We start from the raw sequence: 18,720 nt of genomic DNA, 5'->3' as shown, positions 1-18,720 counted from the left end.
GGTGGTGATGTGAAAAATAGCATCATTTGTTGGGCTTTTCCTCCGACGCATTTTCAGAACACTTTTTTAACCTTTATTAAAGGTATCTGGACTTCACCAATTCTGTAGGAATCTCTATGAAACATACATTGAATTTTCATAAACAATCTAGCATTAGCAAAATAAATGGACTTATATGGGGACAGAGGGCATTTAACTAGTAGCTTAATAACATTAGCTATACTGGGAACATAACTTAATACAATAAATTAAAAATATATTACTGTAATTATACTGTAACAGTTTATTTAAAGTATTTTAGTGATAGTAGATTTTAATTTAATTTAATCTCATGGAAAATATTACCTTACAAACTTTGGATGCTGTGCTATTTAACAAGCTAAACCTGTGACAACAAAAGTCCCGCCTCAAAAACAAAAGACTTCCTCATTGGTTCAGAGGGCTAGTGATTGAGCTGAACTCCCATTGGTCAAAACAGATAGCAACCAATCAGCGCTCTGTGGCTGGGGCGGGGTTTACTTCTGGCTCAACCAATCAGAGCTCAGCATTGCTGTATACGTCATCAAGTGTGCAAGCTCGGTTGTTTTTACAGTCTGGGGCCATAGAGGGAGTGTACACACTCTGAGCAAATCCAGCTGATACACTCGCACACTTTTTGCGGGTAAATGTCAATGATGGGGACTAACGAGATTTTTGGTGGGGTGGCTTATATCGATGAGATAAACATGTTGCCACGCTTAATATTGTGGGGACTCGATTTTAGGTCCCCACATTCACACAGGTCCCCACCTTATTGGTGTGTATTCAGGTTAATGTCCCCACATTATAAGGTTTGCAAACACACACACACACACACACTCACACACACACACATTTGTCCTCTGATCCTCACTTTGTGACTCCGCGGTCTGTGGATTGAAGAACGCACTGAAAGACGGGGAGGAGCCGAAGAGCCGCCGTTTTCATATGAAATTTAAAGGGGACTGAGGAGATCACCAATCTGTGTAGAGTTTATGGAGAATCGCAGAATTTTTATGGGGGCTAAGTAGAAATGGCCTAGTGACGCCCATGCCTGGAACGTTAATGGGATACACACTCCTGTGAAGAGGAAATCAATTCTCACATTCCTTAAAAAGGAGAATGTTGATATAGCCCTCCTACAAGAAACACATCTTGATGATAAAGAACATCTGAAGTTGGAACAGTTGGGCTTCAGTCATGTTTTTTTCTCTTCATTTACATAGAGGAGCCGAGGAGTGGCCATTTTGTCTTTACCTTTCATGTTAAGTCTTTACCTTTCATGTTGTTAAATTGTATTAAAGATAAAAATGGATGTTATGTGATTGTGAAGGGGATGTTGCAAGGGGAAGAAATTGCCATTATGAATGTATATTTTCCCCCTGGCCATCAGTGTGATTTTCTAACAAGTGCATTTGTCAAGTTGTTGGAGTGCAAGGTCACTGGTTCTGTTGTGGGAGGAGATTTTAATTGTCAGTTGAACCCACTTATGGACAAACTTCCTTCGGGTTTGGCTCCATCATTTCAGGCTAAATTCATTCATTCTTTATGTGAGGATTTGGATTTTGTGGATGTGTGGTGAGCACAGCATCCTGCTGGTAAAGAATTTACTTTCTTCTCTACACAACGTTGTTGCCACACAAGAATAGACTATTTTTTTGTTCCTAAGGGGGTATTACTATTTATATATCACAGTGCCATTGGAAATATTAGGTACTGGAGATTTAACCCTTTTATTCTTAATGATAGCAAATTTTGTTCTTACTTTATGTCAGAATTCCGATCTTTTTTTGCTATCAATTCTCCCTCTACGGAGGATGAATCTCTGCTATGGGAAATGATTAAGGCTTTCTCAAGGGGTCTTGTCCTTTCTTATATGTCTAGTAAGAGGTGGAGACAGAGCAGAAGTATATTCTAGATGCAAAACTTAGGTGGGCAGAAAGGGATAATGTCCAGAATCGAGGCCAGCTAAATTAAAAGAAATTACCGCTTTATGCTCTGGAGTCCTTGCATGTAAGGTCTGCTGAGAGGAAAGTTAGGTTTGTCTCTATGAACATGGTGATAAGGCGGGTAAATACCTGGCTTCTCTTACTAAGAAAAAAGCTGATTCTCAAACAATATCTTTAATTAAGGATGATCAAGGACATCCTTCTTCTGATGCTACAATAATTAACCATAATAATTAAAACTCTGTACAAAGCAGAGTCCCCATCTAACTCACTAAGCCTTATGGATGCATTTTTTTCTAAAACTGAGTTACCCTTTATAACTGAGCATAAGAAGTTTGCTCTAAATGGTCCTATTTCAATGGAGGAGGTATTAATAGCAATCAGGAGTCTGCAGACTGGGAAAGATCCAGGTCTGGATGGACTGAGTAGTGAATTTTATGCAGAGATTCGAGATATTTTGGTTGATCTTCTTTTAGAAATGTTTAATTATTCATTAGAGAATGGTACTCTTCCTCCTTCCTTACGGGAGGCTAATATTTCTTTGTTACTTAAAAAGGGGGAAACAACCAGAGGACTGTGCTTCTTATAGGCCAATATCTCTATTAAACAGTGAATTTAATATTGTTTCTAAAATCCTCTCTACAAGGCTTGAAGGCTTATTACCTCAACTTATTAAAGAAGATCAAATAGGTTTCATTAAGGGACGTAGCTCTGGTAACAGTATTCGTAGACTATTAAATATTGTTCAGTTTTCACACCAGCAGAAGATGGACAGTCTTGTTGTCTCCATGGATACAGAAAAAGCGTTTGATGGAGTTGGCCTTACTTGTTTTATACATTATCTAAATTCGGTCTGGGTGAAAATTTTGTTAGCTGGATAAAGCTGTTGTATACTGGCCCTCCTGCTGCTGTAATAACCCATGGCTTGTGCTCTTTCAGTTTTGGGGTTGGTAGGGGCACTCGACAAGGCTGTCCATTGTCTCCCCTTCTTTTTGCTTTAGTAATAGAACCTTTGGCTGAGGCAATTAGGTCAAATTTGGGCGTACATGGTTTGACTATAGCTAGTGGGCAGCATAAGATTAACCTCTATGCTGATGATGTCCTTGTTTTCTTAACTAAACCAGAAATATCCATAACTAATCTTATAGGTGTCATCAAAGATTTTAGTGTCTTCTCAGGTTATAGGATTAATTTTAGTAAATCTGAAGCGATGCCCCTAGGTAACCTACAAGCTGCCCTTCCAAGTTCACTTTCTATCCCATTTAAGTGTTCCCCATTGGGCTTTATATATCTGGGAATACATATAACCCCTAAATTCGACCAGATGTTTAAGTCAAATTTTACTGCCCTTTTTAATCGTATTAAACTTAATTTAGAAAGATGGAATACTCTCCCTATTTCTTGGCTTGGGCGCATTGCTCTTTTGAAAATTAATGTTCTCCCAAGATTAGGATTCCAGTTCTTTTCTTGCAGAAAACATTTAAAGACCTAGACAGATGGTTCAATTCTTTTATATGGGCTAATAAAAGACCTCGCCTTAGGATTAACATATTGCATCTACCAGAAGATATGGGTGGTCTTGGTCTCCCGGATATTAGAAGGTATCCACTTGGTGCCCATTTACGTTACATGACTACTTGGATTTCAGAAGACCCAACTTCATTATGGCTTAATATAGAGTCCTTTCAATCACAGGTCCCTCTTCAAAATTTGCTCTTTCTCAAACGAATGAAGACGGTCAGAGTAGCTTGTACAAATCCTATTACTTTAAACTCTGTGAAGGCTTGGCAGTCTGTTAGGCGACTTGAAGGAATATCATGCTGAACATGGGTTTATACTCCAATATGTAATAATCTAGATTTTCCCCCAGGTGTCAGTGATGCATGTTTTCCAAAGTGGGCTCTTAAGGGGCTTTCTAAACTAAAAGATCTTTTTGATAATAATACTCTTATGTCTTTTAGTCAGACTTCCCAAAAATACAACCTTGATGGGCGGGATTTTTTCCGCTATTTACAAATAAGAAATTATATTCAAAAGGATACAACACTTCTTTCTAATGCAACTTCCTCAGAAATTGAGAAGCAGCTTTTTGAGATGCGCTCAACTAAATCTATAAGTTCATTTTAGAGTGTGTTATTCGGAGAATGTTGGCACATCCGCTCATTTTCTTAAAACTATTAGGGAAAGGGAACTTAATATTCAAGTAGCAGATGAAGACTGGAATATGGTTTGGAAAAATGCAGAGTCTGAGTATATTTAATAAAGTAAGAGCTATTCAGCTGAAGATTCTTCACAGAGCTCACATTTCTCCTTCCCAGCACAGTAGATTTAGAGCTGAGTTCTTTCCTTTCTGTCCTAAATGCCAGATAGAAATAGGTAGTCTTACTCATTGTTTGTGGTTCTATAACAAGATACAGAGGTTCTGGTGGGGGGTTTCTGAAGAACTGAATAAGATTTTGGGTGTTACCTTGGTTCCAGATCCAGCATCTTACCTACTGGGAATGTCTCCTCCTGTAGGTCTTGATAAGTACAAAATTAGGCTTTTTAATTTTCTTATTTTCAAGGCTAAAAAATGTATAATTTTACAATGGATCTCAGATAAAGCTCCCACTGTTAGGATGTGGCATCGAACTATTCTTGAATATGTGTCACTAGATTATCTGACTGATTATCTTGTATTGTACATGTTAAGAGTGGAGTGTTTCATTAAATTTGGGAACCTTTTCTGACATATGTTGACCTTGATATTGCTTCCATCCTGAAAAGAGGATTTATCTAAGGGTGTCATAGCTGGTTTTGTTAGGTGTACTATAATCTTTACTCATTGTCAATACTTCAATATTTTATTTTCCCCGACTTGCTGAATTCCCATGTATGTGTATACGCACATGTAACCCATGCTTCTTGTGTGAGCTGAAATTATTATTATTTTTGTTTGTTTGTTTGATTGTTTGCATTGTTTTTGTTTACCTGTTGTAAAGTGAAAATTATTTAAACATATTTTTAAAAAAAAGTATTAACAGAGACTTTTCCATCTCTGGTATTCTACTTTTTCAGTTTTTTATTCATTTTCAGAACTGTTACCTTTCAGTAGTTTGATGTTGTAAGGTGAAAATTTGGAAATAAAGCTGAAAAAGATAGATATGGTATTATAATTTTCTAGAGATATGTATCAATCCATTTTCTAAAGAAAATCCAATAGCAGATTAATCTATTTAAAAGTGATCAGAAATGGATTGTGGGACGTTTTCTCCAAAGCAGACTGTATCGTCTGTGCTACTGAGAAAATCAGAGAAATCTCACTGGATTATACAAGCTGTGGATCTGCCTGTCTGTGGAAATAGAAACTCATTTATAGATTTATCTATTTATTTATAGTTATTTGCATTTAAATACACTACCTTTTTACAGACTAAAACTGACTTGTATTAAAGAGCCCTAACTCTAGCTCTATGATTTTATATTGATCACTTTAACCATTTCCCTTTTTTAATTTATATTCCATCCCAATCAATAAACTCAGAAAATTCAATATGAAACTGAGGGATTTTAGTCTAAAAGTTACTGCCTAACATTGTGTGTGTACTTGTGGTGTGTGTGTGTCTGTGTGTGTGTACTTGTGGTGTGTACTTGTGGTGTGTGTGTGTGTGTCTGTGTGTGTGTGTGTGTGTCTGTGTGTGTGTACTTGTGGTGTGTGTGTGTGTACTTGTGATGTGTGTGTGTGTGTACTTGTGGTGTGTGTGTGTCTGTGTGTGTGTACTTGTGGTGTGTGTGTGTGTCTGTGTGTGTGTACTTGTGGTGTGTGTCTGTGTGTACTTGTGGTGTGTGTGTGTGTCTGTGTGTGTGTACTTGTGGTGTGTGTGTGTGTGTACTTGTGGTGTGTGTGTGTGTGTGCGTACTTGTGGTGTGTGTGTGTGTGTACTTGTGGTGTGTGTGTGTGTGTGTGTACTTGTGGTGTGTGTGTGTGTGTACTTGTGGTGTGTGTGTCTGTGTGTGTGTGTACTTGTGGTGTGTGTGTGTGTGTCTGTGTACTTGTGGTGTGTGTGTCTGTGTGTGTGTGTACTTGTGGTGTGTGTGTGTGTCTGTGTGTGTGTACTTGTGGTGTGTGTGTGTGTGTGTCTGTGTGTGTGTACTTGTGGTGTATGTGTGTGTGTCTGTGTCTGTGTGTGTGTGTGTTGTGGTGTGTGTGTGTCTGTGTGTGTGTGTGTGTCTGTGTGTGTGTGTGTGTGTGTACTTGTGGTGTGTGTGTGTCTGTGTGTGTGTGTACTTGTGGTGTGTGTGTGTCTGTGTGTGTGTGTACTTGTGGTGTGTGTGTGTGTGTGTGTGTCTGTGTGTGTGTGTGTGTGTACTTGTGGTGTGTGTGTGTTGTGGAATTTGAAAGAACAGCAAGTCCAGACAAACATAAGTGGAAAAATGTTGAGATTTTTATTTCCAGTGTTAGCCAGTGATCTACATGATCCACAATGGTACACAGTAGGAGATGTAGTGCAATGCTTTAAAACTGCATCAGAAAATAAACAGAGAAAATACAGAAAATCTGAAGGCACTCATTAGATCTGTATACAGTACAGTCATGTGGGTCGAATGGAATGAATATGAAAAGAGTATCTGACAGTACACCCCTCATATTTCTGTAAATATTTTATTATATCTTTTCATGTGACAACACTGAAGTAATGCCCCTCTGCTCCAATGTACAGTAGTGAGTGTCCAGCCTGTATAACAGTGTAAATTTGCTGTCTCCTCAAAATAACTCAACACACAGACATTAATGTCTAAACCGTTGGCAACAGAAGTGACTCCACCCCTAAGTGGTGTAAGAAAAATAAAACAAAGAAAGCGTTGAAGATCTTAATGTAGAAGTTTATTGCAGCGTCGCAGTGACAAAATACATAAAGTACTTTGGGTTCATCAGAGTCAAAAAGAATTTTATATACATTTACATATTATTTAGCTTTTATACAGTGTTTCACTTTAAATGTAAATTAGTGTAAGAACTGAGTATCCCCCAAATGGCTGGATGATACTGTCGTCTAGCCGGATGTCCTTAAATGGTCATCAAGGTCACGTATACCTTGGCTAGGTATTGTTCTAGGTGTTAGCACCCAAATGGTCAGGCGATACTAAATGGTAATCACGGTCACGTATACCCTTTGTTCAGGGACGGTTCTTGATGTCTTGCTGCCGCTCCCAGACTAATAATTGATTGGATTAAGTGTTCTAAATGTTTGGTAACGCTGCTTTAAGCCAATGTAAAGATACCAAAATAGATAAACTGGTTTGAACTAAAGATATTTCTATATGATATGTAAGCCTTTTTGGGAATGAGCTCTTTCACATGTGTACTGTGGAGTGGAATCTGGGTTGAGGCAGTCTGTAGTTTCTTACAGTCCCCCCTTTGATGCTTTTGGCCCTGAAGCATCACAACACTTCCTTTAGACAGATTACACCTCCCATTTCGGGCAGGTGCCCAGTGGCGGTGAAGCCCTGCAGTGGGTTGTCCTCCTTCGGCCCTCAGAGAATCTTACCCGTCATCGAAACTTCACCTCATGCACACTGGTTATGGCTCCATTCCACTAGGCAAACTTATCATAATGTTTCTTCTTAAAATTTCTTTCTATGTTCAAATATTTCCTGGGTTTGGAGCAGAGGCATTCAGGAACCATCAGAGACAACGGGAACATCCTACATTGATTATTGAAGTATCTTCAATCTGACATATCAATATGGAACACATGAAGCATAGCATAATGCACTGGGAGCGGCAGCAAGACATCAAGAACCGTCCCTGAACAAAGGGTATACGTGACCGTGATTACCATTTAGTATCGCCCGACCATTTGGGTGCTAACACCTAGAACAATACCTAGCCAAGGTATACGTGACTGTGATTTAATATAACATTTACATCTTAGAATAAAAAACAAAACAAAAAACAACAGGAGCAAGGCTCCATAGTCCTTATGGATGACCATACAGCAGATAATATGTTTAAAAAACAAATGATTATAAAATAATAATAATAATAATAATAATAATAATAATAATACTACAGTGGAACCTCGACATACAAATCCTATCTTCACATTTTCTCCTTAAGAATTGAAATTTAGGAAGAAATTAGCATCGGCATACGAAGCATTTTCAACATACGAACGAATCGAACTGAACGCCGGCTAATTTGTAGATTTTTGGGAGTCTGGAACGGATTATCTACATTTACATTATTTCTGAATTAAATTTGTATGTCGAGGTTCCACTGTAGTAATATTAATAATAATAATAAATAAATAAAACATTAATTTAAACAAAACTGGCAAGTCCCTTAAAGGTTAAAGGTTGTCCCACTTTAGACCTGGGTGTCTGACCCATGGTGGGATTGACCGCTCGTCACAGAATGGACTGTGAAAAAGAGCTGTATCTGTTTCTTTTTAAACAATTTGGTGCCTTTCGTGGTTGAAAGGAGGTTCATCAAAACTACCTACCTTCCTTCTTACCCACCTAACTGCATACTGACCACCACATTCTGTCACACCCACCTGCACCACCAGGCCTCACACACCCACCTGCCCCAGTCAGCCCAGCCCACACAGCTACCCCAACAGGCTCCCCCTCTCGCCTACCCTGTCAGCCTGTACCACGCAGCCCACCCCTACCCCCCCGCTCCGACACAGCCCACACCTTCGCCTGCCTCCTGGCCACAGCACGACACCACCGCCCACCCCCTCCAGACCTATCAAGCGTGCCCACCCTCCGGGGGGCCCCGCCTGTCACGCACACTTCGTTCCCTGCCCCTCCACCTACCTAGACATGACCACCCCCCACCCCCTCCCGACCTACCCGGTCCCACCCAGTCTACTGCACCCTCTCACCCCGCCGAATCCACCGACCTGAACACACACCTAACTAGGAACTAGAGCTGCACGATTACTCCTTAAAAAATGGCCATCACGATTCCACACCATCTTAATCCTACTTTACTACAGTTCAGCTAAATCTATTTTCATGGAAATGAGAGAAGTGTAACGAGGAGAGAGGAGCGTTCCCAAGTATCGTCTATTTTTCGGTTTTAAACTAGATTACGCTGCATTACAAGCAATGTTTAGTCACGGTTTCTACACCAAAGGGTAACACCACCAACCTGTTTAATCACCTGAAACATTCCAGACCACACTAACGTTAATAAAAGCGACGTTATTCAGCGCAGGGGAGCGTCAATAAATGACTAACTGAATGACACTAAACCGATGTTGTTACAAACACCTTCACACTGTCTTTCACATGTGAGTAAAAATTATCATTTAAAATCTATTTGGATTAAAATAATGTCTAATTTATTTTACTAAAAGGCTTAAAAAGAAGATAAAATAATAAACTTAACATAATAAGATTAAAACTAATAAGATAAAAATAATAAGATTATTTTATTATTCTTATTATAGATTATTATTTTATCATTCTTATTATAGATTATTAAGATGGTTTTACTTTTTATAAGTAATAAATTCTATTTAAATAATTAAAATAAATTCATTAATATTAATGATTTTTTTTTAAAAATACATTCTATTCATTACTACAAAAGTGAAATAAGAAGCGCCTCTTTTTATTACATTTTGAGGGCTTCTTCTATTTTATATGAATATTTTTATGGCAAAATTGTGATTTTTATTTATTTCTCATGAAAAACCTGGTAGTCATTTGTTTATATTTCTTTAAATTTAATAAAAGCAAAGAGCATTTTTTCTGTTTTGTTTGCGTTTGGTAATTTAAGGTGCAGGGTTTCTAAATCACTAAAGTTCATAGAAATAGAAAAGCCTGATTTATATTCTAAAAAAACCTTAAAAAATATTTTATAAAATTACGACGTATTTCTCATTTGGTCCAGAATCGTGCAGCTCTACTTCACACCTAAACACCTGAAACTCAACCTACTGACCGGCACAACTGTCCACCTACCAGCTCACTGACTGACCACCTACACACACCTACTGACCTGAACAACTGTCCACCTACCAGCTCACTGACAGACCACCTACACACACCTACTGACCTGAACAACTGTCCACCTACCAGCTCACTGACTGACCACCTACACACACCTACTGACCTGAACACTGTCCACCTACCAGCTCACTGACTGACCACCTACACACACCTACTGACCTGAACAACTGTCCACCTACCAGCTCACTGACAGACCACCTACACACACCTACTGACCTACACACCACCTGCTCATCTACACACAAATACCCCACCTACACAAATATCTACCCATCTACACCCCACCTACACAAATATCTACCCATCTACACCCCACTTACACAAATATCTACCCATCTCCACCCCACCTACACAAATATCTCCACCCCACCTACACAAATATCTACCCATCTACACCCCACCTACACAAATATCTACCCATCTACACCCCACTTACACAAATATCTACCCATCTCCACCCCACCTACACAAATATCTCCACCCCACCTACACAAATATCTACCCATCTACACCCCACCTACACAAATATCTACCCATCTCCACCCCACCTACACAAATATCTACCCATCTCCACCCCACCTACACAAATATCTACCCATCTCCACCCCACCTACACAAATATCTACCCATCTCCACCCCACCTACACAAATATCTACCCATCTACACCCCACTTACACAAATATCTACCCATCTCCACCCCACCTACACAAATATCTACCCATCTCCACCCCACCTACACAAATATCTACCCATCTACACTCCACCTACACAAATATCTACCCATCTACACCCCACCTACACAAATATCTACCCATCTACACTCCACCTACACAAATATCTACCCATCTACACCCCACTTACACAAATATCTACCCATCTACACCCCACTTACACAAATATCTACCCATCTCCACCCCACTTACACAAATATCTACCCATCTCCACCCCACCTACACAAATATCTACCCATCTCCACCCCACCTACACAAATATCTACCCATCTACACTCCACCTACACAAATATCTACCCATCTCCACCCCACCTACACAAATATCTACCCATCTCCACCCCACTTACACAAATATCTACCCATCTCCACCCCACCTACACAAATATCTACCCATCTACACTCCACCTACACAAATATCTACCCATCTACACCCCACCTACACAAATATCTACCCATCTCCATCCCACCTACACAAATATCTACCCATCTCCACCCCACTTACACAAATATCTACCCATCTACACCCCACTTACATAAATATCTCCCTAGCAGGGATCACTAGCATGCGCAGGTCTGGTGAGCGGGGAGCAGAGGCCGCGGGCCTAGGTAGGAAGGCGGGGCAGGCTGGACGGGCCAGGCAGGGCAGGGCAGACTACGTGGACAGGCAGAGCAGGGTAGGTCAGGGGGGGTTAGCCATATGGGGTAAGCTGTGTGAGCTGGGCTGAGTGGGGCAGGCTGGGTGATGCAGGCCGGGTGATGCAGGTAAGGTGAGGCAGAATAAGTGATGTGAAGTACGCTAGCTGAGGCGTGATAGGATAGGAACGGTAGGAATAAACTTACATATTAGAATTGTTTTGATTATTCTCCACAATTTTGATCTGAACTTCAGTTCTCAGTTCAAAGAACTCAATATCCAATGTGCATCTATATACATGTGATGTCAGGTGTAATAATAATAATGTAAATATTATAGACATCACTTTTCATAATACATAATGTTTAGTCTGTGTACTTGCCAGTGATGTTTTATAGTAAAAAAAAACCTTAACATTTATGACTGCACTAATAACTATAGCACTGATAACAAAATCTTATCAAATAAAATCTAAATGTAAAGGTGATGAGGAGAGTTTACAAACTATACTGAACCTCAAATATCACAAAATCTCCTCAGATCAAATCTAAATGAACAGTCTGTACAGGTGATGAGGAGAGTAATGGACTTTGGTTTGCCTGAGTGATGAACTTCATCCGTCTACATCTGGAGAGCAGACCATCACGCTCACCAGGACAGAACCACAGGCCACTGGTGATTCAACATCTGGAGGACAGACCATCAGGTTCCCCAGGACAGAACCACAGACCACTGGTGATTCAACATCTGGAGGACAGACCATCAGGTTCCCCAGGACAGAACCACAGACCACTGGTGATTCAACATCTGGAGGACAGACCATCAGGTTCCCCAGGACAGAACCACAGGCCACTGGATGAATCATCATTCATTCGTTTATCTGCCTTACGGATTCCAGCGTAGAATCTGAAAATGAACATCTGGAGTAAATATAAGAGTCTGAATAGAAAATGATACGAATCCTCCACTAGCTACTCGGCAGTGTAGACACCTTGCTAAGTGATTTAGAAACGTTAACAATAGTCTGTGAGGATTGTAACGTACTGTGAACTGAAGGGTGGAACACCAGATGTTGCTCAGATTTAGAGCTGGACTCTTTCTGTTCTTCAGAAGGGCTACAATGTTCTGTATTGTCTGGCAGCAGCTGGCGAAGTTTCATCAGCCACTTGGGTTCTTCTGCTTTCTGCCTTCGAAGCACCTTCTCAGAGAGCTAACAAGACACGAGACTTCCCCTGGAGTCAAAGAGAGGGAGAAGAAGAGGAAGATATGTTGTGATCATGGCTGGAAGGAGCTAAAAGGACAGTGAGGTTGTGGAGCTCAGGATGTTCAGTGTGTTTTACCTTCACTGCATGAATAACGTTCATCTTCTTCTTCTACAGGATGAGGCACAAAAAACTCAACGTGTTTTCTCATCACCTTCATTGTCATCATCTTCACTGAACTTCTACAAATCTACACAACAACAGCAGAACTTTATAGAGCAGGGCTCTCCAACCTGTTTTCCTTTAAGAACTACTTTGACTAAATGGATATTGTTTTCATTTAGATCATTAAATTAGAGTTTTAAACACTTGTCAGTTTGAAGACACAAAAAAATCTCTCTTACCTCAGTCTGAAAGTGTGAACCGTCTCCAAAGTAGTAACATGTCCTAACACGCCCTCAGTCACATGTCCTAACACGCCCTCAGTCACATGTCCTAACACGCCCTCAGTCACATGTCCTAACACGCCCTCAGTCACACGTCCTAACACGCCCTCAGTCACATGTCCTAACACGCCCTCAGTCACATGTCCTAACACGCCCTCAGTCACATGTCCTAACACGCCCTCAGTCACATGTCCTAACACGCCCTCAGTCACACGTCCTAACACGCCCTCAGTCACATGTCCTAACACGCCCTCAGTCACATGTCCTAACACGCCCTCAGTCACATGTCCTAACACGCCCTCAGTCACATGTCCTAACACGCCCTCAGTCACGTGACCTCAGTCACATGACGTCAGTCACAGCTGGTAAATAACACCTGAATAGCAGTGAATAAACCCCCAACTACACACTAATATAATCGCTGCTATTAAAACTGATCCGAACTAAAGGTTGTGAAGTCTAAATGTACAAACTACAACAACATGACAGAAGTACACCCGATCAATGCAGGAGCTTTCTGAACTAATAGATTTGATCAGATCATTAATCTCCGGCTTGTTTGGACAAACTCTTGCTAAATGTCATGTATGTGCACACCGGACACGGCACGTGCTTTTGCAGCTCACGGTCTCGTGCCGCTGTCCGGTCAGTAACCCCTCTGTCACAAATACACCGTCTTTCTCATGGCATATGCAGGACTAAAACCCTACATGGGGAGCAGAAGCACGGTCTTGGTGCCGGACGAGAATCAGGGACCGATCCACTAACATTAGTGTCCGTCACAGTATCTTTAGGAAGCAGAAATCTGTACATTTCTAGTGCACAAGGCGCAGTCTCTGCTACTAGCTCGTGTGTAGCTAGCCTGAACTAGCTAATGTTAGCTAAATTAGTATTAGGAAGAAACTACGTGATAAAAGGACGATAATAAAAAAGGAGAACTGGAATAAATAAGAAGAAAATGAGAGGGAAACTTGTAGCTGATGTTAAATTCATGATTAATTCATCTTCAGACAGTAAACTTCATACACTTTACAAACAACCTCGTTACCTGAATGAATGAAGGACTGAAACGTGCTCCTCATCCTCACTGCTGACGTCATCGCCAAACTGCACAGGGCTGTGATCTGATTGGACAGAGCCGGGAAGACCCGCTCTATACAGCTCTGTGATTGGATGTTCGCTGCTTTTTGGATGAACAGTGATTGAGAATACACGAATACACACACACACACACACACACACACACACATTATATATATTTATATATATACAGGGGTTGGACAATGAAACCTAAACGCCTGGTTTTAGACCACAATAATTCATTAGTATGGTGTAGGGCCTCCTTTTGCGGCCAATACAGCATCAGTTCGTCTTGGGAATGACAGATACAAGTCCTGCACAGTGGCCAGAGGGATTTTGAGCCATTCTTCTTGCAGAATAGTGGCCAGGTCACTACGTGATGCTGGTGGAGGAAAACGTTTCCTGACTCGCTCCTCCAAAACACCCCAAAGTGGCTCAATAATATTTAGATCTGGTGACTGTGCAGGCCATGGGAGATGTTCAACTTCACTTTCATGTTCATCAAACCACTCTGTCACCAGTCTTGCTGTGTGTATTGGTGCATTATCATCCTGATACATGGCACCGCCTTCAGGATACAATGTTTGAACCATTGGGTGCACATGGTCCTCCAGAATGGTTCGGTAGTCCTTGGCAGTGACGCGCCCATCTAGCACAAGTATTGGGCCTAGGGAATGCCATGATATTGCAGCCCAAACCATCACTGATCCACCCCCATGCTTCACTCTGTGCATGCAACAGTCTGGGTGGTACGCTTCTTTGGGGCTTCTCCACACCGTAACTCTCCCGGATGTGGGAAAGACAGTGAAGGTAGACTCATCAGAGAACAATACATGTTTCACATTGTCCACAGCCCAAGATTTTCGCTGCTGGCACCATTGAAACCGACGTTTGGCATTGGCACGAGTGACCAAAGGTTTGGCTATAGCAGCCCGGCCATGTACATTGACCCTGTGGAGCTCCCGCCGGACAGTTTTGGTGGAAACAGGAGAGTTGAGGTGCACATTTAATTCTGCAGTGAGTTGGGCAGCTGTGGTTTTATGTTTTTTGGATACAATCCGGGTTAGCACCTAGACATCCCTTTCAGACAGCTTCCTCTTGCGTCCACAGTTACTCCTGTTGGATGTGGTGTGTCCTTCTTGGTGGTATGCTGACATTACCCTGGATACCGTGGCTCTTGATACTTCACAAAGACTTGCTGTCTTAGTCACAGATGCGCCAGCGAGACGTGCACCAACAATTTGTCCTCTTTTGAACTCCGATATGTCTCCCATAATGCTGTGTGCATTGCAATATTTTAAGCAAAACTGTGCTATTACTCTGCTAATTAAACCTTCACACTCTGCTCTCACTGGTGGAATGTGCAATCAATGAAGACTGGCCACCAGGCTGGTCAAATTTAGCCATGAAACCTCCAACTCTAAATTGGCCAGTGTTTCAGTTTCATTGTCCAACCCATATATATATATATATATAAACAAACTTGAAAATCAAACTGGTAGTAATGCAGGACTGTAAAAGATGGCATCAAATTAGCGCCATGAGTATCATACCTGTAAAAAAATATATAATACACTTAAAGATGATAATACAGGTGAATCACAGAATTGAAAACACAATTTAAAAAATAAAACAAAGAAACAAATAAAAAAAACCCTCGAAACGCTAACAAATAATAATAAACTTTTATTTTCCGTGCTTTCTTTACTCGGATGTTTGTTCTTTCCAGGTTGCTAGTTTGTTATTCCAAAAATCACAAGTAAAGTTTTATGTAGATTAGGGGGCAGTGTCGCGCATCAGTGACGTCACTTTAGTGATTGGCTAGATTGGTATCTACTGTTAAGTATTAGTATAGACCTAGTATTAGGGTGTTTTTATTATAGTCCATGATTATTAATACATTACAAAAACATTGTAAAATGAAAAATCGACCTGCTCTGTGGCTAACTGTGGTTTGTTCTGTGATAGAATCACTGGTGGGCTGAAGGATGTCATGGATTTCCAGGTATTGATATTTGCTGGGAACTTATTCTGCATCTCTGCACAGCTGAAAATGTAACTTCAGTTCATCCCATTGCTCTAGTACACGAACACAGCAGTCACATCTAGTGCCTGAAAGCTGCACTAGCATCAGTGGTGTTTCACCGGGGTTGATTAAGTAGTACATTTTGGCATATTCTTTGCGCCTCAGTGAGAAAACCAATTGTGTGAATGTGAAATTAAAAACTCGAGATTGCGAGGCAGTGTTTCGACGCCTTTGCTGGTACAAAGTTGAACTGAAAGACACACGCACTTAAACAGTTGCAGTGTCTCATTCTTTCTGAGAAGGTGAGTGTAAACAGAGTTTTTCTGTCCAACAATGACAATACAGCCATCAGTTCCGATGAAGACACACTTCTTGAAATCAAGACCAATATTGTCAAGAAACTCCGTCAGTGTTGTCACCATGCTTCTACCTCTGCTGTCTCTCCCTGCATATCCACTAAGCCCAAAAATGTTTACAGTGTTGTTCAATGAGACAGTGAAATAATGCACTACTACACACAGCTGCTTTACCGTAGCATCGTCTGTGCTCTCATCGATCTCCAGTGAACACTGAGTCTCTCCGATATCTTTTAACAATTCTTGGAACATGCATGGAGCTATGACGTTGTTGATAAGTGCTGTACATTTTGTACAATGAATGCTCAAATCCTTTACAAAGGCCGAGTTCACCAGTTCACCCCAGTGATCAAGTGAACTGACCGCTGTGTGACAAGCGACATAACATGCTAGCTGAAGCTCAGCCTTTTGATTTACAGTGGAAGATTTTGACACTGTAAAACCCATGTCTGTTAGACGTGTTGACGAAGATGGCTTGGAATTTCTCTTGTGCTTGTCTGTGCTTGCATGTTGTAGGAGATCTCCATGGTGAGCGCGAGTCTCCTTCTCACAGTACCTGCACATCGCTTTACTTTCATCACTGACCACTTGACCTATCCAGTCTTTAAGTTGTGTATCCTTTTCCCAGTCTTTGTTACTTGGACCACTTTGTTGGCGGCATGTTTGTGGAAATTTACATGTTTATTACATCAACTACTCGCTCAGGATTACAGCGTCACACGCCTCATTTTACTCCTTTGAGGAGGAGGAGGAGGAGGGGGTGGAATGTTTGACGCATTAGCCTACAGCATTTATATTATTGCACTGATTAGCTAATAACTGAGAACAGACTAAGTGTCAGTCAAAGAACTGGAGGAAACGGCAACCATAAATGTAAAGAAATGTAGTTGCTTGTCAGATTTTCCTAACAAGCAACCATATTTTTTAAAATAAGCCCAAAAAACCGCAACCTGCGACCCAGGATTTTTTCACGCAACGGCCAAAAGTCACATATTATATGTGGACTTGGCAACAGTGGTGAGTTTTTTGTCAGTTTTTTTTAGTCAGACGAGAAGGTCTGGCTCGCAGTCTTCACTCTAATTCATCCCAAAGGTGTTCTATCAGGTTGAGGTCAGGACTCAAAGTTCCTCCACACCAAACTCAAGCCCAACCCCTGAAAAACAACACCTGAATTCAGTGATTTGGAGAGGTGTCCCAAAACTTTTGCTAATATAGTGTATGTACGTGTGATAAGAAGGCATTTTTCCTCTCACTTTCCCTCTTAGATAGGCCAGCCATGTGACAGGGTGGGACCTCAATCTCTAACTTCAGGCCCTGTAGGTTAATGGCGCCGATGGCGGTCGTTGTTAACCCGGGCCTCGACCGATCCGGTATTACATTCATAGTACTGACGATTCTCATGATTAAATTTGGCAATGTTTTACGCCGGATGCCCTTCCTGACACAACCCTCTCTATTTATCTGGGCTTGGGACCGGCACAGAAGTCACTGGACTGTGACCCCATGGCTAGATTTTAGTAGTGAAATGATATTTTATATATTTTAATAAAATCATAGACTTCTTATAGACTGTAATCCACCTGGTAAATAACACATAAATAAATAAATGACTCTTTCACATAGGGTCAGGTAGGTTTGGACAGCTTTTTTTCCCCCTGACAAATGAAATTATCATTAAAAACTGCATTTTATCTTGATGATCTGAATCATTTAAGAGTGACAAATATGCAAGAAAATAAAAACATCGTTTTCACAGCACTGTAGATCAGGACACACAGTTTTCATTTAATAGATTCAATTTAAAATAATCAAAATGTTTCCTCCTGGTTACTCAAGCTGTGTGTGTGTGTGTGTTTGTGTGTGTGTGTGTGTGTGTGTGTGTGTGTGTATATGTGTGTGTTTGTGTGTGTGTATGTGTTTGTGTGTGTGTATGTGTTTGTGTGTTTGTGTGTTTTTGTGTGTGTGTGTGTGTGTGTGTGTATGTGTTTGTGTGTTTGTGTGTGTGTGTGTGTGAAGGTGTAAAACATAGTTCATTCTTTGCAAATGTTCCAAATTGTGTCTCATCGTCCAACATTTTGTATTTAAAAAAACACAAACAGACCTTATTATGCCTGAGTTACAGCGCCATCTAGGGGACAGAAACTTATTATTTTCTGAACTATTTTTCAGAAACTAATTATTTTTTATTCTTATCTTTTTATAAGCTTTTTAGAATTTTAATAGAACTTTGCTTGTAGTGTATTGGAGAAAACTGTTCATGTTATTGGAAA

At 40.7% G+C, this 18,720-nt stretch overlaps 1 long non-coding RNA gene across 1 annotated transcript; it reads right to left on the bottom strand.

Annotated features, from left to right (window-relative positions):
• Positions 1–11,112: 11,112 nt before the first annotated feature.
• Positions 11,113–12,782, bottom strand: LOC131346158 (uncharacterized). Its single transcript, XR_009203581.1, has 3 exons — positions 12,681–12,782; positions 12,385–12,572; positions 11,113–12,246 (listed from the first exon to the last, which is right to left on the bottom strand). It is a non-coding gene; the product is annotated as an uncharacterized LOC131346158 (long non-coding RNA).
• Positions 12,783–18,720: the final 5,938 nt, after the last annotated feature.

The sequence above is a fragment of the Hemibagrus wyckioides genome, linkage group LG25, assembly GCF_019097595.1.
Source record: "Hemibagrus wyckioides isolate EC202008001 linkage group LG25, SWU_Hwy_1.0, whole genome shotgun sequence".
Taxonomy (NCBI): domain Eukaryota; kingdom Metazoa; phylum Chordata; class Actinopteri; order Siluriformes; family Bagridae; genus Hemibagrus; species Hemibagrus wyckioides.
The sequence above is the reverse complement of the archived record's forward strand: the minus strand, read 5'-3'. Positions and strand labels throughout refer to the sequence as shown.